The sequence below is a fragment of the Sinohyriopsis cumingii genome, unplaced genomic scaffold, assembly GCF_028554795.1.
Source record: "Sinohyriopsis cumingii isolate HCF-2022 unplaced genomic scaffold, ASM2855479v2 utg001070l, whole genome shotgun sequence".
In the NCBI taxonomy this organism is placed as follows: domain Eukaryota; kingdom Metazoa; phylum Mollusca; class Bivalvia; order Unionida; family Unionidae; genus Sinohyriopsis; species Sinohyriopsis cumingii.
Genome location: NW_028315957.1, coordinates 494,916 through 521,038, shown reverse-complemented (window position 1 = coordinate 521,038; position 26,123 = coordinate 494,916).

Below are 26,123 nucleotides of genomic sequence, written 5' to 3'. Positions count from 1 at the left end.
GAAGTCATTGATGCTACAATGAAAGATAAGCGGGCGAAAACGATTATCGATTATATCAACGATCAGAAATATCTTTTCAGAACAAAGTTTATTGTGCTAGCAGAAACAGATTCCGCTGTGTGGATTATCCGTGACAAAAGCGACCCTGTTCTTGCTAATGGAACAACCGCTGTGTTAAGTAAAAATTCCAAACCAGGATTACTGACTGGTATTGACATACCATATTACGAACGAGCGTATCTTATAACAGCGATGGTTTATGTAATTAAATCAGCTAAATGATAAACCCATCGTCGATGATCTTGGACCACCGAGACTTTCTTCCTTGACAGAGTCATGGCTGAATTGTGTAGTCGAGCGAGTAATCGAACATTTTACAAATGCGATGCGTAGAAATGGGTTAACGAATCTAAGACGTTCGGGAATAAACAAATGGGATGAATCGGTTAAGGATAACGGTGCTACAGTAAATGATGTCGATATGTTAGAGAAAACACTAAAGTTCCCAATAATCGTAGCAACGATAAAAGGAGAGATTTTACACGATTCGATGCATTATTAGAAAGGGGGGGGGCTCTAATAAATTTCGTTGATCATAATGCTCACACGTGGACCAGCACAGGCTTTATCAATGTTTGCAACTCAAAGACATTTATGAAGTCGTATTTCCAAACCATAGTCCTATGAATTTGGTTACATGTGTGGCACGGCGATTAGGGTTTCTGAAAGAAGCATTACCTGCTATCAAAACAAGATATATGTTCTAAAAATCCAGAACTATTATTATTCTTATAACACTACCCTAGTTCCGATATTGTGTTTTTGCTAGTTATGTGTTGTTATCTTTAAACATAGATGATACCAATAGAAGAACGTTTAAAAATTATGCCAGGGTATTCTAATTACTCAAAATTTCAGATTCAAATTAGGCAAAAACTAATTTCATCCGCCTAACTCCTACGTAGTGAAAGTGACGTCCTTGCATCCCATGTACGTTTCACTGGTAATGGTAACATTTAGCAAGAAATATTACTTTCTATATAATAATACTGTAAACATATAACGTACGTACAAGTATCATGGACCAAGCTACTCCTCAGTCTTACAGGAACCTTTGGCAGCATTGCGACAATAAGCTGGGACAAATTCAAAAACACTTCCCAGGCGGCTTATGCCAACATCCTCTCGACCTCTGCATGGTTCATATACAGAGAATAAAAATGAAATTTTTAATAAAAACGTAATAAATATAGTCTATTCCTGTCAAACTGATATATTTTTTATTTTTACTTTGACAAATTATTACTATTATATATAAATATCAAAGTTGGGGACATTCATTTAAAAAAGGTCCGCAACTGATTTTTAACTATCCAACAGTTATGGTATCTTAATATTTTGTATTTGCATGAAATGAGATTGAGCACAATTACTGCCCATTATATTCTGATACCATACTGTTCTTCAAAATTATAAAGTACAAAAATTGCATTCATTAAAATATGGCTTCTGTGAGAATATGTGGAATAAAGATACTTAAATTGTAATACAAGTGAAAAAGTGTCCTGCTGATATAATCAGAACAAAAACACACACATACACACACACGTGCATATATATAAAGTATTTATTCGCTTTAGCTTAATTATATGAAAGTATTAACCTAACACACCCCAAACATTTTCAAATGCGAATGCAGCAATTAGTAATTTTATTCACTAATATATACTTTCAAACCTGATTTTCACCAGGAAGTCTTCAAGTCTGTGATCCTGTTTGTGCTGCAAACCAAATGGAAGTTTCTCATTAACACTGCTGCATTATTTGCATCGGCAAGATTTTGCATTTTTTTTTTGATGACCAGAACGATGTATTGTCTATAATAAACTTCAAAATGTTAAAAAATATCCCTTTGTTATTGAAACCTTATAAATACTTGTCCTTTAATTTTGTTTAGGTTTGTTTGAGAAATATAAAACAAGACAATGCATGCAAACGACAGTGTTTGTACCTTTTTATGTACATGTAGTGAACCTAATTGTTTCGCTGAAAATCACTTCTTCAACATAGGAAAAAGCAAGTGAACAAGATAACAGTACTAAGGACTCATGTGTGACAATTTAGATAGAAATATGCAATTCATGAATAAAATGACTAAATATTGTAAAATGTTATGTCCTTAATGATTTTTCCACCCTGAGGAAGATTGCAACTGGGGTATAAAATACTCGCCAAGGCTAGCAAATGCTGGACATTATTCAACTCGTTTCAGGCATTCAGTAATAAATCATTGCCCATTCGAGATCCTCTATTTACACAACTTTGTTAAATGAAAGCAACTTTGCATGGTAGATCAGTTTTATGTAACTGAAAAACTTGCAATGCCCAAAACCCCTTTCATTAATGCGTGATGTATCGATCATTTAAAGCTTAGAAGAACATGGTTTTCTCGCTTATTCTTATTTACAAATACTTCAAAGGATGTTTTACATATAAACTGAAACAAATCATCACAGTTTGTTTCAACTTATTAACTCAATAATTTAACAACAAAATCATATAATAATGACAATATGTTCCTAATTATGAAAGTTTGTACATATGGAGTAGGGTATGGTTTTATATTTTGTACATTATGAAGGGACCATATAATTCAGATTCACTGTAGTGGATTGGAATTCCTATATAACATACCATTTACATAGGAGTTTTACTATCCTTTGTGCTTTGCATGCAACTAAAACTTACTCTCACTTTCCACAATCGATTATAGCGTTTCACAATCGATTATCTTATTGAACCAACTGATGACTGATTATAATCGATAATCGGAAGGACACACACACACACACACACACACACACACATATATATATATATATATATATATATATATATATATATATATATAACACACACACACACACACACACACACATATATATATATATATATATATATATATATATATATATATATATATAGACACACAGTGTCATACCGCACATAATATTCACCCAAGTTCTGCACTCAAGTACTCACAACAACTGTTCTAATTTTCACCCTGCACATTGCCTTAATAAATGTCATGATCATCGGTCAGGTGTCTTTTGCAGTGATTGACGCGTCTTTCTTAACGAAATTAATGTTTCACCACGCCTTCCGTGGATGGTAGCCATGTTTTTCTTAACCAAGCTGTGGTCTCACCCTGCCTTCCAGTATGTGCATGTATGTGTGTGTGCACAATAATTTTTACAAATACCACCATTTACAGGCTGAACTTTCATCAAAACATTTTCAATAAAGTTACAATATCTGGTTATGCAAATGCTGCTCCTTATCAATAATTATTAAGCATTATTTTCCAGTTTTATTTATTCCCACTACATGCCAATTAGCGCGTGATTTAAAGTGACATGTACTATTAGAAGAGATCTAATACTATAGACAAATAACAAAGGTACCCAAATAAAATGGAAGAAAACTACAAAAAAAAATTTTATCAAACGAAATTGTCATAGATTAATTACAATTTTCATTCTTCTACAAACCTAATTCTCTCAACAGACAGCTTGCAAGGATATGGAGATCGTCCATTGTGCATGTGTCTTGCTCACGAGGATGAAACACCAATGAAAATGAAAACCAATAAAATTATAATTCCCAAAAAAATACATGATTGTTTTTGGCGGTACACAAATCCTTCAGCTGCTCTAAATTTCAGTCTTATGTATGTTAGTTTCCAAGAATACGAGATAAGTTTGCAAGATTATTTCATCTTACACTCGGTAAATACTGATAAGTTATTTTCTCTTACTACCTATATTTTAAATGCAATTGGTGGTGTAAGAAATTTAAAAGATATTATTGCTATACCTTAAAATTTAAATTGTTTTTAATTACAATAGAAACAAGGATAGATAATATGGAACGTAATTTAACAATGAAACTACTGTTTTATCATAATGGGGGTAACATAATCATTAGCGCCATGAGTAATATGATCAATTTTCAAGTTTAGAAAGATGCCAAACATGGCATGTTAGACATAGGTTTTCATACATGAATCAACTTCGCAAATAATTTGATAAATTCGATCGGAATCAGTCGATTTGAGAAATTATAAGACATATGAAGACAGTTTTGATTGCACTGTAGTCCCTCTCTTATATAGGCACATATTCTGCACCAGAAAAGTGGCTATATACGAGAGGTGGCCATTACAAAAAGGAAATATATCTGTGATATTTCCATGTGGTAAGAAAATTATATGTAACTTCAGTGTATTCAAAATCAGTGTATTCAGTAACTACAATAGGATTACTTAATTATATAAATTATGTATCGGTACTGGACACATTGAAATAAACTTTGGCTGTATGTGAGGTATAAATTGCGCCTAAGATGATAAACACATACTGCTACATCAAAGGGATATTTTTATGCACAAAATATTCACTGCTGAGAAAACTGTAAAGAAGTTGGCTGCTGGTGATGATTGGTGGCATATATAGAAGGTGGGGGAACTACTGTATTTCTCTTTCATTTATGAGCCAAATAATTTGTATTTCTAGCTAAGAATCTATAGTTAGAAAGGTATTTATTTCAGACACATTACCACTTAGCTTTATAGGTGCTTCAGCTTCAGTGGGCTTTTTCGCAGGCCTCAACAAACTTACTTTTGAACCAATCCTTCCTCTATGATTTGCTTCATAATAGACGATCATGATGATAGTGTATATGCTGTAGTTGTTAATAAACCAATACCTTCAAAACTGGTGCAAATATAAGTTAAAAAATTGAAAGCAATTTATAGGATATCTGTTTGCTATGTATTTTTAAACCAAGATATACCTTTGATAACTAAAAACGAAAATCAGTTTAATATAATTTATATTATTTCCAACAAAATATTTACAGTGTAAGTATCAATAATAATAGAAAGTATGTTTTCCCCAAACATCTGTAATTCTATCCTTTTCATTCAACATAATGTTCAGATTGGTTTCGCATAATGTCACAACAAAAAGTTTAATATCATGTACATTTTCTGTTTATTATCACTACAAAGATTAATAGTGTTGACTGAATGACTTACCCTCTATAAATATTAGAAGTACTATTTTTTTTATGAACATAGTATACAAAATAAATAAACTGACAACTACAGTACAAACATTAAAACTTGCAACAATTATAACTTATTTTAATTTTCACTATAAACTCATTTTAACCCGTAATATATCCATACTTGTGTGCATGCTTTTTGTGAGATTAGGATACTCAAAATTACCGATTGTAATTCATCAAAATTTTTATAACATTTAGATTCTAAACTTTGTGACCCTTCAATGAGATGCGCAATCATAATAAAGGAAAACAAATATGTCAGGTATGACACTTTTAACCTAAACTGATATGAAATTTGGGTGGTAGATGCAAATTTTGAAAGATAATGTAAATGACTGACGTATATTAGATCACTAAATAGGACATTAAATAGAATCCTAACATAACCACTTACCCAACAATTTAATTTGTAGTTCTGGTCTTGACTTGCTTGACCTGGGAAAATAAAACATTACAAAGGTTGGTTCATTGTTTGAATTTTCCATCCAAATTTTAGGCTGCAAAAGTAAACGTTACATTATTAGCATACATCTCTCTGCTCTTTAAAAATATAAACATATACAGATTCAGAAAGACCACAATATGTCTGATTTTAAGGAGGAGCATATCTATGGTACAAGTTACACGGGTCATGTATGTCCATTTACTCATTTTCAATTAAATATATCTATTGTTCTTTCACAATTTACTACTAACTTTCTTAAATCAAACTCTTTTCAATCCTAATTTTGGAATAATCTGCACCTTAAGTGTCATCAAGATTAAAATGATTATCTCTATTTGTTTTTACAATTGTGGCCATGTACTAAATTTGGGTCAAGTAAATAGCAGTTTGAATGAAACCGTCACATTATAGGATAGTACGAATTTGTTTATCAATATGCGTAGCGGTTTATCTTCTTTTTGTTTTTCTTTTTTTTTTCTTTTCTTTTATTTTTTTTTTGTTTGTCTCATCACAGTATGCAATATTCAATCCGGATTGTACAGGATTGCACCTTTCGGTTCCTTTCATCTAAAAATGTCTACGCACTTTAACATTGATTTTTGTCGTATGCACTTTTTGGGGCCTCTAAATCTCTAAATAATGAACTTCCAAAGGAATGTGGATGTGTCAGAATCCAAAATGAAGTGAACATTTACCACTTAAAATTATGTAGAATGAAATTCTAAATAAAATGACACAAACTTCTAAAATAATCTGTGCTGAATGTCTACGTACACAGCCTGTGTAACTTTTAATATGCCATAAAACAAGAGTATGAAAAGTACAGTGGCCCACGAAATATTATTTTAAGCTATAGATTAACAAGGGGCCTAGTCATATGTGTAAGTCCTCGATGCTGATATTTATGTTTTGGGCGTCTGGTTCGTAGCACTAAAACAAATAACATGTGATATGTCTTACAGGACAAGGAAGGGGCCCATCAATATGATTTGCATATCTGCCCAAATATCATAGCTATGCCAATAACCTTACGCCTCTGATATGCCAAGAAAATGATGCACCAGTTTCACAGCAGTTTAATATAAACAAATTCAACCAATGTCGGACAAATTATCTGAAAAAACTGGCGTCGCAGTATACTGGACAGATAGCTTTGCACATGCTCCCTGTCAGACATAAAAACACAAGAAATAAGTCAAGCGAAGTGGAAAGCATCTTAGTTTGGTTATTTAATTCATTTACATGGCATAATGTAGAGATACAAAATAAATTGAAAGCTAAGTTTTCTGCTACCATTTTATGCTAAAAATAATAACTATTTTATGCTAAGAATGATAAAATGTTATCTATAAGAAAACAATACTACTGTACCTTCTTCTCCAAAGCTCTCCAGATCCTAGCGTCACGTGTTTCCATAGTAATATTTCTGAAACTAAATGAAATAATGTCAGATGCAGCACATCCACTTCTTGTGATCTTAATTTAATTAGTTGCACATATTTTTCTAGAACACTTATCTCTGATATATGGCCTTTAGCAAACAAACAAAGGAAATATTTGAAAATTTGAACCAACGTATCTTTCAAGTTCATAAGCGGCTATGCCTGTCATCTTCCTGCATACTAACCAATGAAAAGCCGGTGCTTTTATTGAAATTTGTTTAATATTATACCTCGAGGTATAAATGTAAACAAATTCCAATGCAAGACTAGATAAATCAGCGGGTTCTTATTGGCTCGTTCGCAGGAAATTGACTGATAAGTCTATATAATATCACCCATTTCTGAAATAATCAGTGTTGAATGCCTACATACATGACCTGTGTGACTTTTACTAGACCATAAAACAAGAACATGAATAGTACAGGGGCCCACTAAGTATTATTTTAAGCTATAGCTTAGGAAGGGGCCTAGTCCTACATATAAGACCTCGATGCTGATAATTATGTTTTGGGCGTCTGGTTCGTCGCACCAAAACATAAATAACGTGCTATAAGTCTTACATGGATGGACTAGGAAGGGGCATTCAATATGATTTGCATATGTGCCCAAATATTCTAGCTATGCCAAAGAGTATAAGGCTCTAATTTGCCAAGAAAAGGATGCATGAGTTACACAGCAATTAAGTATCAATAAATTCAACCAATGTCATCTTATGCCCAAACCTGTATTATACCAAGGCAAAGCGGTGGTCTACGGGCATTTGTGAAGGGACCATTAATATTTTCCCAAGAACTTCTCCTTCGGTAAAGTTATCTGAAAAAAAAAACTAGAATATCTGTACATAGGGCAGATACCTTTACATTTGCTCCCTGACAGGAATAAAATCACAAGAATTAAGTTAAGCGATATGGAAACACCATATTTTAATTATTTAATTCATTTACATGGCATTATGTAGAGATAAAAAAAAAAAAATGATAGCAAAATTGCTGCTAACATTTATGCTAAAACTTATAACTATCTTATGCTAAACTTTATAAAATATTATCTAGAAGGAAAAATACTACTGTACCTCGTTCTCCAACCTTTCCTAGATCGAGCGTCACGGGTTTCCATAGTAATATTTCTGAAATACTGTCACATACAGCACGTCCACCACTTGTGATCTTTTTTCATGTGTTATTTGCACATATATTTTTTGAAAACTTATCTCTGAATATGGCCTTTAACAAACAGACAAAGGAAGAATTTGAAAATTGAAACCGACGTGTCTTTCAAGCACATAAGGGCTATGCCAGTCAACTTCCTGCGAACGAGCCAATGAGAATCCAGTGCTTTATCCGGTGCCTGAATTGGCCTTTGTTTAATATTATACCTCTCGATGTTGCAGTTTGAAGAGTGACATGAAGCACTGGAGATAAAACATATAGATGTAAACTTTGTGATGAAAAGTTTAGACATATTAGTCGTTTGAAGCGCCATACATACTGGAGATTAGACCATTCAAATGAGATGATTCTAATATTTGCACAAAGTAGTCCTTTGAAGAACAATATGAGAATCCATACTGGAGATAAACCGTTAAAATGTGAATTTTTGTGATAAAATGTCTGCACAAAGTAATTCTTTTAAGAAACATACGAGACTCCATACTGGAGATAAACCATTCAAATGTCAGTTTTGTGATAAAGTGTTTAGAAGTAATAGTGATCTGAAGAGACACTGGATAATCCATACTGGAGATAAACCATTCAGATGTGAAGTCTGTAATAAGATGTTTACTCAGAGTATTTCTCTGAACAGACACATGAAAATCCATACTGGAGATGAACCATTTATATGTGAAGTTTGTGATAAAGGATGTAGAGATAATAGTCACCTGAAGAAACACATGAGAATCCATACTGGAGATAAACCATTCAAATGCGAAGTTTGTAATAATCAGTTTGGGGATAAAAACAATTTGAAGCAGCACATGATAATACATACTGGAGATAAACCATTCAAATGTGAAGTTTGTGATAACATGTTTTCTCAGAGTAGTTCTCTGAAGAGACACTGGAAAATCCATACTGGAGATAAACCATTCAGATGTGAAGTTTGTGATAAAATGTTTGGACGGAGGAGCACTTTGAAGAATCACATGAGAATCCATACTGGAGATAAACCGTTTAAATGCGAAGTTTGTAATAATCAGTTTGGGGATAAAAGCACTTTGAAGAAACACATGATGATACATACTGGAGATAAACCATTCCAATGTGAAGTTTGTGATAAAATGTTTAGACGGATTAGTTATTTGAACAACCATATGAGAATCCATACTGGAGATAAACCATTCAAATGTGAATTTTGTGATGAAATGTTTGCACAGAGGATCACTTTGAAGAATCACATGAGAATCCATACTGGAGATAAAGTATTCAAATGCGAAGTTTGTAATAATGGAGATAAAAGTAGTTTGAAGGATACATACTGGAAATAAACCATTCAAATGTAAACTTGTGATAAAATGTTTAGATTGGTCATTTGAAGAACCACATGAGAATCCATGCTGGAGATGAACAATTCAAATGTGAAGTTTGTGATAAAAATGTTTGGATGGAGTAACACTTTGAAAATCCATATGAGGATACGTACTGGAGCTAAGACATTCAAATGTGAAGTTTGTAATAAAAGATTTAGAGGAAGATGTCATTTGAAGAAACACATGAGAATTCATGATGGATATATGCAAACACAATTCAACGGTGAAGTGCATGATTAAAGGTTTAGACATTGTGCTATTTAAAGAGGCATTTGAGATGAACCATTCACATGTGAAGTTGGTGATAGTATCTTAGGGTAAAATACTGCTTTGGAGAACTGTAGGAGGGTGAATACTAGAAACAAACAATGGAAATATTAAGTTTGTTATGGAATGTTTATACAAGGTTGACATGAGAATACATACTGGACATTAACCATTCAAATGTGTTGTTTATGATCAAATATTTGGGACAGTAGTGCAATGAACTGCGACAGGATTGTGTGTACTGTTGATAAAGTATTCAGAGGTTTTGGCACAGTACATATACAACCATAACATGATAATACAGAATGGAGAATAAACATTAAAGGTGTAGTGTTTTCATTTTTAGCTTAATAGTTTAATGAATGTGGGTCTTAACTCATTAACCCCTGACAAATGCCAAACAGCTAGGCATTCTCCTATAGCGTATGTGCAGAGAGATTACCTAGAGCATTGTAAGCTTTACCAGTGCCTGTATCCCTGAGACTTGCTGAGAGTTCTTGGCTTGCATATTTTTTCAGATGGATCTATTTGCAGAAGCTAAAAGATGGCATTTCTGAATAATATTATGGACATAATGGTGTAAATTTCATGCTAAATATAGAAATAAAACTCATGGATAAAGATGAAATCAAGGATTCTTTTACCAGCAATGTATTATGCATAAAATCCATGATGAATTCACACTGAATAATTAACACTATCAACACGTGAATTTTACTCCATTTTACGTACACAGAAATAACACGTGTCATCTTTCTTGCAAACTTAACTTCATGTGAATACTCCGTCAGACTCTGTTAAGTAAAAGTCTTCTCCCATGAACTGATTCTTGTAATTTTCATTGTCTTCTATTCTAAATATTTCACTATATTTACCACTATCGAAGTCAAATATTTCCCCTTTGTTTAGCAACATTCACTCGATTTAAGCTAAAATTTTATTGTTAAATTGCCTGCATAATTAGGAAATGGGTTGAGATCAACCAATGGTTGGTGATGATTTAACACATTATGTGGGATACAGGCCTAAACTAATACTGTCACTCAGACTCGGCACTCACAAAACAAGCTAGGTAAACTGCGCCATGTTAGAGTGGCACTTGGGAGATGAGGAAGGTAAATTATGATGAGTTATATTGGTGGCAAGGGTTAATGAGTTAAAGGAGCAGTACTCTATCAAATGAAGAAATACAGAATTACAAAAATTTTCAGGGAACTGTAGTCCTTAAAAAAAACACATTTCAGACAAAACTTTTAGGTAAACATAGATAGTTAAAGTCAAACATTAAGACTGTGAAAAGCATCAAGCATCATTTATGAGTTTGTAAATAGAGGAATAAGGTACAGGTATATATATTCAACTGCGGCTGTTACCGTCGAAGCTGATGATTCCATGTGAACATTAGCATAATGAAGACCCATATCCCCAAAAAGGAAATGTGCATTGGTGTGAAAACAGTCTGTACAGATGAGATCTATTTCATGAAGGAGGCTGAAAAAAAGAGAAAAAATAAACCTACTGAACTACAACAGATACGATGCACACATCCAACCAATGGCAAATGACAAAAAGTAAGTTGTTACAAGACAAAGAAGGGCATCTCCAAATAGTTAACTACAGATGCTTGATTATTAAAGATCTAGTTGATAGAACGAATTCAAATTGATGATGACTTTTACCTAGCTCTGCCAGAAGTGAGTAGTAATGGAAAATATCAATTGGATGGCAAGAAAGATGAGATACCATTTTGCAGCAGGAAACATGAAAGTCATTCCATACTGTAACCAGGAATATTTACACTCTTTTGCCAACATGGAATGTTGTTCTGTGCTTGATTTATTGATCATTTAATGTTTACCCTTTGTTTATATTAACAATCATAATTTGTTACCAAATTGAAGTGAGTTCTTTTACTTGCCATTGTTCATCATCTGCAAGATTGGTTTAAGTGATAATAACAAAATTTATGTTCTTCAATTTTGTCTTTGAAAACTGCTTTTTGATTGTTTTATGTGTTGTATCTGCAAAGTATAATGTTTTATTAAGAGTATTTCATGATATATCCAACAACAGGAACAAAATGTCATTTAAATTACATTAGTCATAATTACAGGCTTTAATCATGTTGAAAATACAGTGTGTTTTGCATCGTTTAACAAAATAATTCATTTATATGTGCATTTTCTGATGCAAAGAAATTATAATATGACAGTCATAGCCATTAAGGTAAATTAAACAATAAAAAAGCATGATTTTGGAATCTATAGTTGATGAAGTGTCTTTCTTTGTCTTCATTATTTTATGTTTATTTTTGTTTCATTTGTTCCAGAGGCAACAATTCATGACAATGCCTGCTTACTTTCTCACTAGATATCTTGTTTTCCTTGCAAGGACACAGTTTGAGTTGTTGCTTTGCATTGGTTTAAGCACATTGGTAATGCATTTCTACCTGTATGTGATTGCAATTGTATGTTCTTCATTCTGATTTTGCTCATGTATTGATGATTTTTAGGGTTAGAAACTATTAACTGCATCACTATGTAAATGCATATCATTTCAATGTGAAATTTTTGCAATAATTGCCATTATTATAATATGGCCTATGTCTGTGCTTATTCAGTCACATGACCCGTTATGAAAAACATGTTATTCTTTCCAGTTGTTGGGAATGTAGCAGTAATTGAAATAAAGTGTTGGTTCTAGGAACTAGTTTCATACTTGCTTTAGCGCACATAGCTGACACAAAATGTTTCCAAAGTTGGTAAAATTGCCGTCATCTTCAAAATAAGTGGTTTAACATTAAATCTGAATGTATCATTATTTTGTATGTTAAAATGTTTTATGTTTGCAACTACTGGTAACAATAAACTTTGATATATATTTACATTGTGCTAGTATTGTTGCAGTATTTGCATGTTGTTTAATTTGTTTGCAGTGATATCATGAGAAAAGAGCATCATCAGATATCCATGTGAGCACTTTCCTCATTGTTCATTTTTTTGCACTTTTCAGTTAAAAAATAATAGTCTCTGCAGAGGTCTCGCTACGATTTTAAAACTAGGAGTCTAGGACTCCCATTTTGGTAAAAATAGGAGTCCTACCATCACATTTGCAGTCGTTTGTTTCCTATAGATTCGACACAGACGTGAGTGCATCTTTTTCTAGATGGAGAGGTTTTCGTAATGTAATCTCTCACTTTAATATAGCTTCATTACAATAGTCCATTGACAGGATTTAAAATTTATGGCTTATTTATTTGTCTACGTCCTTGTAGTAGTTTTAGGCAATGGTTTAACAGTATCTGTTTGCTGTTTTTTTTCCGTATTTTCGCAAATATATGTCAAGTCGGAAAACAACTTAGACCTTAAAGCGCATTTCGCGAATACCACAACCAGCATTCTCCCATACGTTTCTGACCTTCATAATTTCATTTTAAAGTTAAATCTTTAATAAAATAATACATTGGCTTTGCTTTCAATGATTTGTATATTTTTCTGAAGATATTTACCCGATGATTTACGAAAACAGACAATCTAATAAACTGGTACATCCCAGACTTAGCGAAGTCCGCCATTATTTCCCGTTAGGCCTACTGGTTCACTTAGTTTCAAACTAATTTTATGACGAAATAGTGTACAAGAGGCAGTTAATATATATCCAGATCACCGATTCTGATCTTAAAATACATGTTTGTATGTTTTATCATCAAAGGATATCATGCAGGAAATTGATAGTTTCTACCTTACTCGGAAAAGGGTTAATGGTCAATCAGCTATCAAATCATATGCTTGTGAATGGGCAAGAGTTTGTTTGTCAAAGTAATTGATATCAAAACTAGGCCTAGCTACTGATGTTTCGACGAATATATTTCGCTACAACACTAGAACTAACCGGGCTAAGGTGAGGGGCATTTTAAAAAAAGTATGGTCAGTCAACGTACCTCTTAAATAGCTCTTGTTCGTCCATCAGAGTGATACTGAATTTTGTCAATCTAAGTAAGGACTTATTCCAAACACTAAGCTAAGCATCACACACTTTCTTACACTTAGCTACTGTCCCATCCGAACTATCAATTCTAGCAGCTCTTGCACTCTTCTGAATCTCGTTACAGTCTTAAGTTTGCCGTTTAACCCCAAAATACTTAAACAAATTTACGAATGGCATTTTGTCTAAGACTCAACATGTCTTGGTTCTCGTGTCCTACTTATCCCGATACATTCGGAAATGAACACAATAACGAATGCTAAAGTTGTTTATTTGATGTACTTTTAGAAATGACCACATGTACATCTCTGTTTTTCTGACTCTGAATTCAATCACTGTAAATATCAGTACATTTTACCACCTGGCCGCCAGTCAAAGCCTTTGAACTTGAGCGCCAAGCTATTGCATCATGTTCTTTTTGATGTACTCTTATAATGGCAACATGTATGTACATCAAAGGGTCTTTCAGTCACTGAATTATGTCATTGTAAATATCAGCACAGCTAATTATCAACACATTTTCACACAAAGCAGGTGGCTGAAGCAGGACTACTGGCAAGTCTTTGAATTTTGCCGCACACCTATTACATGCGTAGGAAGGACTCCCGCCTCAGTGATTTTCTGCGTCCCAGATCAAAAATTAGCGTCCAAATACGCGAAATTAAACGTTTTCGAGACCTCTGTCTCTGATTGAAAATCCTGTCTTACCATTAAGAAAGAATTGTACACTTAATTTTGCATTTTTAAGGTAATTATATACTGCAATTTGTTTCCAACTCTCTGTACATTTATAGGCAAGCGAAAATACTACTAATTTTTAGTTTTGTTGATCTAATATGAGGAATGTCTTTTGATCAGGATATTTTTATGTGAACATTTTTGTATTTTTTTTATATTTTACAAAATAGAGCTTTATTTGTACATTTTAGGTGGCTCCATCGGATATGAATCAAAACAGTATCCTCAGTTAAAAAGTGTCAGCTATCCAGATCGTGGAACAAAATAATTCCAAGTAAAGATGTGATGTGATGTGGTTAGGATTTTAAACGTAGCTTTAAAAAATTTTCAGTCATATTGACACGATGTCTGCATTGTGGCAGTTTATGGTGATGCCTGGCACTGGGGCATCATGCCGCAGACATGAACATAATATCCCACCCAGTCACATTATCCTGACACCAGGCTGACCAGTCCTAATACTAACCTGGTGATGCTGAGCGCCAAGAGAGGCAGCTGTTAGTACCATTTTTGTAAGTCTTTGTTATGACTCGGCCAGGGATTGAACCCACGACCTACCACGTCCGAGGCGGACGCTCTAACCACTAGGCCACCGGAGCAGTCTCTAGGAGAAGTTGAAGTCCTTGCCGATTATACAGGACTCCACACAAATTTCAGTGATGCTTGCATTTCTTTCTATGGAACTGCAACAGCAAAATGAAAGTTCATAATTAGTTTTTCTTTAAGTACAAGGGGGGAAATGATGATTATACTGAATCTGAATTAAAATATGACTAAAACACAAATTTCAGTTGAAAACACTTTTTTCATTTTTATTTACATTTTATAAGTTGTTCCAACAGTAGGCATTAGTGACATTTTAAATGATCACAAGTTTTCCAAAGATAATAATTTACACTGTACTGACAAGATTTTAGCTAAGGAAGATATATTGATTTGTATTGCAATATTCTTCACTTTTCACAAATAATGGTCACTTCTTTTAGGATTTTATAGAAGAAAAGATGTGATTCATGCATGTGCCTGTCTTATAAGCAGACGTTTTAGTGCAAAATAGTTCAATCGGGATATATAATTTGTAATGATGTATATGTAATTTTTCACTAAAACCATTATTGCTGGTTGCATGTGTATAATGGCAGTCACTTTCTATGTATACACAGCAATGTTTATGTGATCAGTTTCATCTGTAATAACATTTTTTTTTCTCAGACTTTTGGTTGTTTGTAGTCGTTTGCATGAGATTGAATGTAGTAGGATAATTCAAATGTGAAACATAAATGTTATATATTTCCTTTGCCTTTCATAGTTGTCAGGGTAATTATGTCAAATCTAGTTGTATGTGTCACATGATATCTATTCTTGTAAGTTTCTTGATTACTGTATATACATTGAGTAAATGTTACGATTGGTTTTAATGTCCATAAAGTACATACCTCTGGTGGTCAGATCTAGGAAGTACATATATTGGTGCTTAGCTTAGGACATACAAATGTCTGTCCAGAGCAAAGGTCAAGGTACTACTTGTGTCCTGTGCTAAGGTCAAGGAACTACATACATCAAGTGTTACTCTGTGAAGTGATTATACTTGGTGCTAAGGTTCAGGAAGCACAGAGATCTGCTTTTAAAGTTCAGGAAGCACATACATCTGGTGCTAAGTTCCAGGATACACATGCATCTGATTCTAAAGTCTAGGAAGTACATATGTCTCGAGCTAAGTTCTAGGAAATACAAATGCCTAGTGTTAATGTCTAGGAGGTACATAAATCTGGTGTTTTGTCCAGGAAGTACATATCTCTTGTGCTCAGGTCTAGGAAGCACATATATTTAGTGATAAATTCTAGGAAGTAGATATGTCTGGTGCAAAGGTAGTGGACGTAAATACCTATGGTGTTTATGTATGGGAAGTACGTACATCAGGTGCTAAGATCTAGGATGTGCATATCCCTGGTGTTTGGAATCTATGGTCACAGAAAGGAGAAAAATCGATAAGTTTTTTTTTAAAAACTTAACAAACAGTTTAATTGTCGAAATCATAACTGAAAATGTGAGAGGAACTTAGTTTTATTAAATGAATACAAAACTATTCTTATAAAGGTATTTGAATGCTCTAAATGAACGAAATCTTGCTAACAAATTATAAAGCCAGAAATATACTGGTCCACCAAGACCAATAATGTCATCAACTGTGATCCTAACCCCATCACAGTTCCAGGATAATATTATAGTCCAAAATGAACACTTCCTATCTACATTGAACATTCCAAACAAAAATTCTTCCTGTTGATCAATTTCGAAGTACAACATCAAATTTGTCTAAACTTATCTCAGGAACACAAGAAGCGAGAATGACTCCAAAATTGGAATGATTCTGATTGCTTAATTCTTTCCTTATATGCACCATCTACTGTGACTGCATTTCACAATAGACCCCATGTGACAGAATACACTTTCCATGAATGTTGCCTGTAAGATTATTAATAATTGTCAACACATACACATACATAATCATCTATTTGTAGATGGTATGTAATTTGCATTCTTAACAGAGGTTACGTACACAAATTTATATTCCATGCATTTTATAACTATGAATAAAAATTATAAAAATAAAATAATGAACCATGAGGTAGAGTTTGTGCTAAGGCCTAGGACGTACATGACTGGCACCAATGTCTGGTAAGTGCAGAAGTCCAATGCAAAGGTCAAGGAACTACACATGTCTGGTACTAGAGTTTGAAAAGTACATATGTCCTGTGCTTAAGTCTAGGAACTACACATTTTTGGTGCTAGAGTCAGTGAAGTATATATTTTAGGTGCAGGATCTAGATATACATCCAGGAAGTATATGTCTGGTGCTAGGGTCCAGAAAGTATATACATATGGTGCTAATGTTTAGGAATACATGTATGGTGCTAAGGTTCCGATAGCATAAACATCTGGTGCAATAGTCTAGCAAGTACATACCTTTGTTTATCAGGTCTAGGAAGTACACACCTCTGGTGCTAAGGTCTAGGAAGTATATATGTATGCTGTTAAGATTCTGGAAGTATATTCATCTGTTACTTGAGTTAGTGAAGTTTATATGCATGGTTCTAAGGATCAGGAACTAGATACCTCTGTTTAGAAGGTATAGGAAGTACATACATCTAGTGCTAAGGTCCGGGAAGTAAGGTGCTAAGTGCACGAAGATACATCTGTAAGGTTTAGTAAGTATGAGCTCAGATCTAGGAAGTTCGTAAGTTTTGAAGTACACATGCCTGGTTCTAACTAAATACCTTTGGTTCTAAGGTCTGGAAAGTATATACATAAGGTGCTAATGTCCAGGAAACACATACATATGGTGTTAAGGTATAGGAAGTATGCCTACTTGGGTCTATGAAGTATATACGACTGGTGCTAAAATCAAGGATGTACATATATCTGATGGTAAGTAGAGGACATACATATGTGTGGTGATAAGTTTAAGAAAACATATATGTCCAGTGCTAATGTCTGGGAATCACATGCGTATTGTGCTAAGATCAAGGAACAATATACGTCTAGTTTTAGAGTGACTGAAGTATATATGTCTGGTACAAGGGTCTAGGAACTAGATACCTCTGGTTCTAATTTCCAGGAAGTATATACATCTGGTGCAAACGTCTAGGAAGCACAAAAGTCTGGTACTAGGGTCTTGGAGGTATACACATCTGGTTCTAGGATGTAGGATGTAGGAAGAATATACGTTTGGTGCCAAGGTCTAGCAAGCACACATGTCTAGTGCTAAGGTCTCAAAATTGCATATATTTGGTGCTAAGGTCTAGGAAGTACATATATCTAGTGCTAATGTCTAGGAAATGCATACGTCTGATGCTAAGGTACATGAAGTATATATTGTCTGGTGCTAAAGTGTAGGAAGTACATACATCTGTTGCTAGGGTCTGGGAAGTATGCACGTCTGGTGCTAAGGTCTAGGAAAAAATCTGCTGCTCGGGTCTAGGAAGTACATGCTTCTGGTGCTATTATCTAGGACGCATATACGTCTGGTAATACAGTCTACGAAGTATATACGTCTGGTTCTAGGGTCTACGAAGTAAATACGTCTGGTGCTAAGGTCTTGGAAATACATAAGTCGGGTGCTTTTGTCTGTGGCCCATGTACATATTGTGACATGGTTTAGAAAGTACATGCGTCTGGTGCTATTTACCAGGTCGCATGTACGTCTGGTGATATAGTCTAGGAGGTGTATGGTCCAGGAAGCTAATTTGTCTGGTGCTAATGTCTCTGAAATACATAAGTAGGGTGTTAGTGTATAGGAAGTACATCCGTCTAGTGCTATTATCAAGGACGCATATGCGACTTTTGCTAGGCTGTAGGAAGTACATACGTCTGGTGCTATTGTCTAGCACGCATATATGTCTGGTGTTATAGTCTAGGAAGTGCATGCTTCCGGTGTTATTTTGCAGGACGCATATACGTATGTGCTATGATCTAGGAAGAACGTATGCCTGGTCCTATTGTCATGGGTTCATATACGTCTGGTGCTAGGGTGTATGAAGTAAATACGTCTGGAGCTAGGGTCTAGGAAGTACACGTGTGAGGTGCAATTGCCTAGGACGCGTATACGTACAGTGGTAGGATGTAGGAAGTATATCTCTGGTGCTAAGGTATAGGAGCTATGTACGTTTGGTGCTAAGGTCTATAGAATACATAAGTCTTGTGTCAGAGTCTAGGATGTACATACGTCAGGTGCTATAACTTAGGAAGTGTATACGTCGGATGCTAGGGTTTTGGAAACACATGAGATGGGTGCTAGTGTCTAGGAAGTACATGCGTCAGGTTCTATTGCCTAGAACTTATATGCGTCTAGTGTGATGGTCTAGGAAGTATGTACATCTGGTGTCAAGGTCTAGGAAATACATAAGTATGGTGCTAGTGTCTAGGAAGTACATATACGTTTGGTGCTATGGTGTAGGACTAATATATGTTTGTTTTTAGGGTATTGGAAGTACATACCTCCGGTGTAATTGTCCAGGGCGCATATACATATGGTAGTAGGGTCTAGGAAGCATATATGTTTGTTGCTAGTGCCTAGGAAGTATCTATGTCTTATGCTAAGGTCTAGGAAATACATAGACCTGGTTCTAGGGTCTCGGAACTACATGCGCATAGTGCTATAATGTAGGACACATATACGTCTGGTGCTAGGGTCTAGGAAGTACATACGTCTGGTGTTATTGTCAAGGACGTATATACGACTTGTGCTAGGGTGTAGAAAGCATGTACGTCTGGTGCTAAGGTCTAGGAAGTACATATGTCTGATCTTGTATATTCACCTGCTGTTATTGCCATTGATATAAATATGCCGGTGCAATGGTCCAAAACTGAGATACCTCCTGTTCAAATGTCCGTGAAATTCATACATTTAGTGTTAAAGTCTAGGAAGCACATGCATCTGCGCTAAGTTCTAAGAAGTACATAAATCTGAAGATAGGGTCAAGGAAGAATATATGTCTGGTGCTAAGGTCTAGGAATTCCATATGTCTGATCCTTGGGTCAAAGAAGCATATACGTCTGGTGCTAGGGACTAGAAAGTATATACGTGTGCTGCTAAGGTTCTATGAGAATAATCAACTGGTGCTATTGCCATTGATATAAATATTCCGGTGCAACTTTACAGGACTTGGATATCTCATGTTCTAATGTCCCATAAGTGTATCTATCTAGTGCTAAGGTCCAGGCAACGCATGCATCTGATACTAAAGTTTAGGAAGTCCATAGGTTTGGTGCAAGGGTCTAGGAAGTATAAACATCTGGTGTTAAGGTCTAGGAAGTACATTAGTCTTGTGCTAGAGTCAGTGGAGTACATTTGTGTTGGTAAGGCCTTGGAACTATATATGTTTGGTGCTAGAGTTAGTGAAGTATATTTGCCTGGTTTTAAGTTATTTCCTATTTAAACAGAGATGTTGATCCTTACTAGCGGTATGTAGAATCAAAGTCACTTTCTTACCGATTAATATAGCTAATAAATAGTCTCGTATCATATTAGAAGATTTTATAGTTGCTGAGAAAGAACACAATTTATATGGTGTTCAGATTGGTTAAAGGGTATAGAAACGTAGGTAGTAGAAAACCTTGGCTTGTTAGTGTTTTGAAACCTGAATGTCCAGTTCGTCCTTGTTAGTGTTCACATCTCTTCTAATCACTTATTTGTGGAAGAGTTCGATAGATGTCATATATGTAGAGATGAATCGATCTCTCATTAGTTTTGGGATCTGTCAGGTCGATATCCCGCAGAAAGTCGCCTTCACTTACGATAAAATGTTAATTGTTAGAAAGTGAAAACTGAAAGAATGTGGAGCCTACCCTCCTCTCTGTTTGTGGGATCTAGTTATAATTGTAATCACCAGAGTGAATTGATGCAGTTCATACATTTCTTCAACTAATCACATTATTTTGTCACTGAGAGGTATATATGCCCCTTTGTCGCTGGTACTGTCGGTATTAGAAACATGTTACATAATGTGACAATCATACTGAAGACTCCAATTATTGCAGCATCCAGTGTTTGAATGATTCCATTATATTGCAGCAGGGTTTCGCCTAAAACGATAGATAAAGCATAAGTAAAGATGACTATGTTTTTAACAAAGGTATAAAGAAAGAAAGGACTAGGAAACACCTTTGAATTTTTATTTAAATTTAAATTACAAACGCTTTGTTTTCTATATTCCAGGGCAAAGCATGATTGTTTGGTAACGCTAAGTATAAGACTGCCTAAGTGATTTTTCCACAATGTCTGGAATATTATAGACAGTATGATGGAATTGGATTGGGTCACACAAAAATATCCATATCTATAATCACTCAAATGTTGGGTCCAAAGTGGGCATAAATTGAACTGTGGTATATTTTATAACTTTTGTAGAGGTCCTCCCTTTTGCGAAGATTTTATTAAAGCTTTTGTTTAAATATTGCTACTGTAAATAAAACCCATCAATATTTCATTTTTATATGTAGCGGTGATGATGGGAATTGACCAAGTTAATGACGTATTCAGTAAAATGCTAGGGCAGACATTGGCGTGAAGTTTTTCATCAAAATACTTACATTCACTTCCAGCAATTAACTGTGGGACCAGAACATCTATACCTCTTGTTATATGGTCTTGGAGGTACATGATTCTGGTTCTAAGGTCTAGGAAGTAAATAAACCCGGTGCTAAGGTGAAGCTATTTTACGTGTCAGGTGATAGGGCGAAGGGTCACGAAAGGACATATGTCTAGTGTTAAAGTCGGATGTAGATATGTCCGGTGCATTGTCAAATAAGTAGATACATCTGGTATGGTCAGGGAAGTCAAGAACCTGGTGCTATACTCATGGAACTTTATACGTCTGGTGCAAAAGCCATGGATGTATATGTGTCTGGTGCTAGGATGAAGTTCAGAGAAGTAGATGTGCCAAATGCTAATGTCAAAAATGCATATATGTCTGGTGCTAGGGCCGGTAAAATAGATACGTCCGGTGCTAAGGTGAGTGAAGTAAGCAACCAGGTGTAATGTCAAGGAAGTAAATATGTTTGGTGGTATGCTCATGGAATTCAATACGCCGTGTGAGCAAGATTAGAGAAAACTATAAAAAGCGAATACTGTCATTATGATACTTGGAAGTTGCAGGTGTCAGAGTGAATTTGCTTATTTGTTTACACTATGTACTACAAACCCAGTCAAGTTTAGTTTATTTGATTGTGACAAAAGATAATAGAAACCGTTTTGAAGTTCATGATTCGGACGAGTTGCCGTTCCTGAAAAAGATCGCTAAATTCGAAGCTATCTCCGATGTTTAACAATCTTTTATATTGACTTGAGTGTGTGTGCTTAAGATTTTTAACGTAGCTTAAGCAACTTTTTTTCAGCCAAATCTTGCAATGTCTGCATTGTGGCAGTTTATGGTGATGTCGTACAATCTCTTGTAGCATCATGTCTCTCCCAGTAATATTATCCTGACAACAGGCTGAGCAGTCCCAACATTAACCTCTTGACGCTGAGCACCTAGAGAGGCAGCTGCTAGTACCATTCTTATAGGTCTTTTTAAGATTTGGCCTGGGCTCGAAGTAGCAACCGCCGTTATCATAGGCAGACGCTGTTACCACATTGGCCACCAGAGCTGCCGTTATATTGATAATTAAGCGAAGACGGCATTTTGATTGTTTGTATTCTCCCAACAGTGAGTCGTTTGGGAATTTCAGTATTTTGCAAGATAACACAAGATTGTTTATTTTTCTGGTATCGTGAAACTGGCCTCCTGACACATTGATTAAAGCACAATATGAATGCTCTGCTGGTAATCACCATGACTGATATACGTGTTAAATTGTAAGACCACAATGTCTGGAATACAACTGAATGCATCAACAAACAGCAAAATTGGTATTGTGAAACTGGATTGCTGCCACAGTGATTAAAACGAATATGAATGCTCTGCTAGTAATCACCATGGCTGATATGTTTTAAAGTGTGAGACTACTATGCCTGGAATACAACTGAATTCATCAACAGACAGCAACAGTGGTATGGCGAAACTGGCCTCCTGCCTCATTGATTAAAACACGATATGAATGCTCTGCTAGTAATTACTATGGCTGGTATACCAGTTAAATTGTAAGACCACTGTGCATCAACGGACAGCAAAACAGATAAGTATAAGATAAACATGGATGAGAATCACGGGAACAACATGCCGCACCCCATATCCCGGCCCTGTTTATCCACAGAATATGAATTGGATCATTAGGCCTGGACTGCTGGCGGCAATTACAAGGGTGAATGCACTCATTCTACCCTTTAAGGCTGTTAATTGAGTGCATTTGGATTCTATGATCCAGGTAGCCTGCAAAAACGTACTTGAATGGTCCTCTTGAAAAAACATATTAATATGATTTAACTGGAAACTGGTCTGTATTGTTATTAGTGTTTGACATCAATACATACATGCATACATACATACATACATACATACATACATACATACATACATACATGCATACATACAATACTTACATACATACATACATACATGCATACATACATACATACATACATACATACATACATACATACATACATGCATACATACTAAAGATTATACATCTATCATTAAACATGCTCATTTGACTGCAGCACGTTAAGGCATTATAATCTATGTTATTCGACAATAAAGGCATGATAATATTCGCTATCCAACAATAAAGGCATAACAGTCTATGCTATTTAACAATAAAAGCATGATTATATATGCTGATCAACTGCTTAAGTTTATACCAGGTAACTATATATATATATATATATATATATATATATATATATATATATATATTCTTCAAGCATCAAGAATGCAAGTTTATTTGGCATGTGAAGCGTCTCAGTGAAAAGAAATTTCAATATGGACCTCTTTCACCTATTATTTTGTGACACTAAGGATTGGTTTGAATCCCTCAAAACAAAACATGTGAAACCACTTAAATAAATATCTATACACCTATAAAATCCTCAGTGAATGGAAACATCAAAACAAAAAAAAAATACTTTTTGTTTAGTTTTAAAAGTTTTACTGTGACAACCAGAGTTTAAAAATTTTAAAAACTGTAAATTTATGTTACACTTTGCAGTAAATATACTTTAAACATTCTATGCAAAACAAATCAGTAACGTAAATAAATTGAAAGCATTAAAATTAAAAAGGACACTATTATTCATAATCAAAATATGTAAAACAATAGACTGAAAAAGTGAACATCAGAAGCAAACGCTGACAATATAGAAGGACAGAGACGCAAAATTATCAGCCACTTTAATAACCATGATTGTCAAAGTTGCTAGTTGTTTGTTTTCTTGCCATGCCAGTTTTATCTGAGGAATGAAATGTTTTAGGCTTACAAGGTATATATGAACGAAAAAAATTTTAAAAGAAATTATTACAGAGTTACTGTTCCTGTAAACTCTAGGATCTTATAAAATGTGTCTCAAATCAGAATACTTAGTAATTTGTTTATTTCTAATTAACAAGAAAGCAGTAGAAAAAAGATTAGGTAGAAGAAAATTGCAGAACAATTATTAAACCGTTCAGATTACAGGGTTATATAATGAACAGGTTTGTATGGGATTTAAAAGAAATTTAGTTTTAAAATTGAAAATTAATCATGTTTAAACTTCTAACAATTTCTCTTTGACCTTGAAAACTGTTTTTACATAAATTCCACCGAGAAACACGAGTATATACACAGATTAACCATGCTGTCACTAGTTCACATTTCATAAGTAACAGTCATAATAAGAAAGAAATAAAAAATGATTGGAATGTTGAAAATATTTGTTTCATTCTCTGGAAAAATGTAGGAGTCATCAAGACACTTTTTGCTAGCTACACCAAATAGAGTATGCAACCCCACCCAACCCCTCTCCATCCATCACATACCTGAAAAACAACTGGGTTTTGCTATTAATCTGGCCTCTCGAACAATATAGATATTAACAATTCTTCTGGATTGTATGTTGAGTGCTTAAACTAGGTTAACATTAAATCATTAACAATTTCAATTGTTGATGGCCTCAATGACAAACATTTTCTTCCTGAATTAAGAAATTATTGTAACAACAAAGCGTATACAATTTTATTACATAAATATACATTTTAAGTTCTTTTTGTGTTGCGGATAAATGATACATACACACGTAACATAAACATCACGTACAATAATGAGAGGTCGATTTTCCTACGCGAATATTATCAGGAATTCACTATTTCGGAGTAAAAATTCTTTCATCGACAATACTTGTCTTATAATAATACCTCAGGATCACAACCACTATCACACAAATACAGCCATTCCCCACCTCCAGGCAAAACGTTTTTGCTTTTTTTCCCACATTTTGGTTGATAACTTGGAGCGTGATGCGCATGCGTATATATAGGCTTTGTCTGGTTCAGGACAAGCCGTATAGATATTCTCAAAAATAATCGCGGGTTTGCAGTAACCGTAAAGAAAGTGCATTGTAATAACTGCAAATGTAAAGCAGGGATTTGTAGACGTAACAGGGATCTTGCAGTGTAGCCAGTGAGAAGAATATTCCAACGTATGGAAGAGGTTGGTTGATCATGCAATTTGATTGAATGTGACGGTTGTTTCTACTGCAATATTTCGCTAATATGTCCTGTTGCAAACTGGGCCCACATAGCTCATAGTGACTCGAATAATTATCAGAGTCTTTAATGTAGAATAAAGGTTGGCTTTTGATTTAATCTACATGCAATTTAGGTGCTGGAGATACTACAAAATGCCACACCATTGTAGGGGTCGGGTGTGTCTCGTATCGTTGCTTAGGGCAGTTTACCTATAAATAATTTCGGGTACAGATAAAATAGCTATAGGACAACACCCATCTCTCACCCCTTAAAAATAAAAGACAGGACATAATCCCCTTTTAAACATTTTTCATCCAACACAAATATACGTCTTTGTGTGTCGCCATGGACCATTTTATTCTGAAGCTTAGTGTGGGCCTCCTTTGAATAGATAAATGAAATTTTGTGTGCATGTTAGATGTGTGATC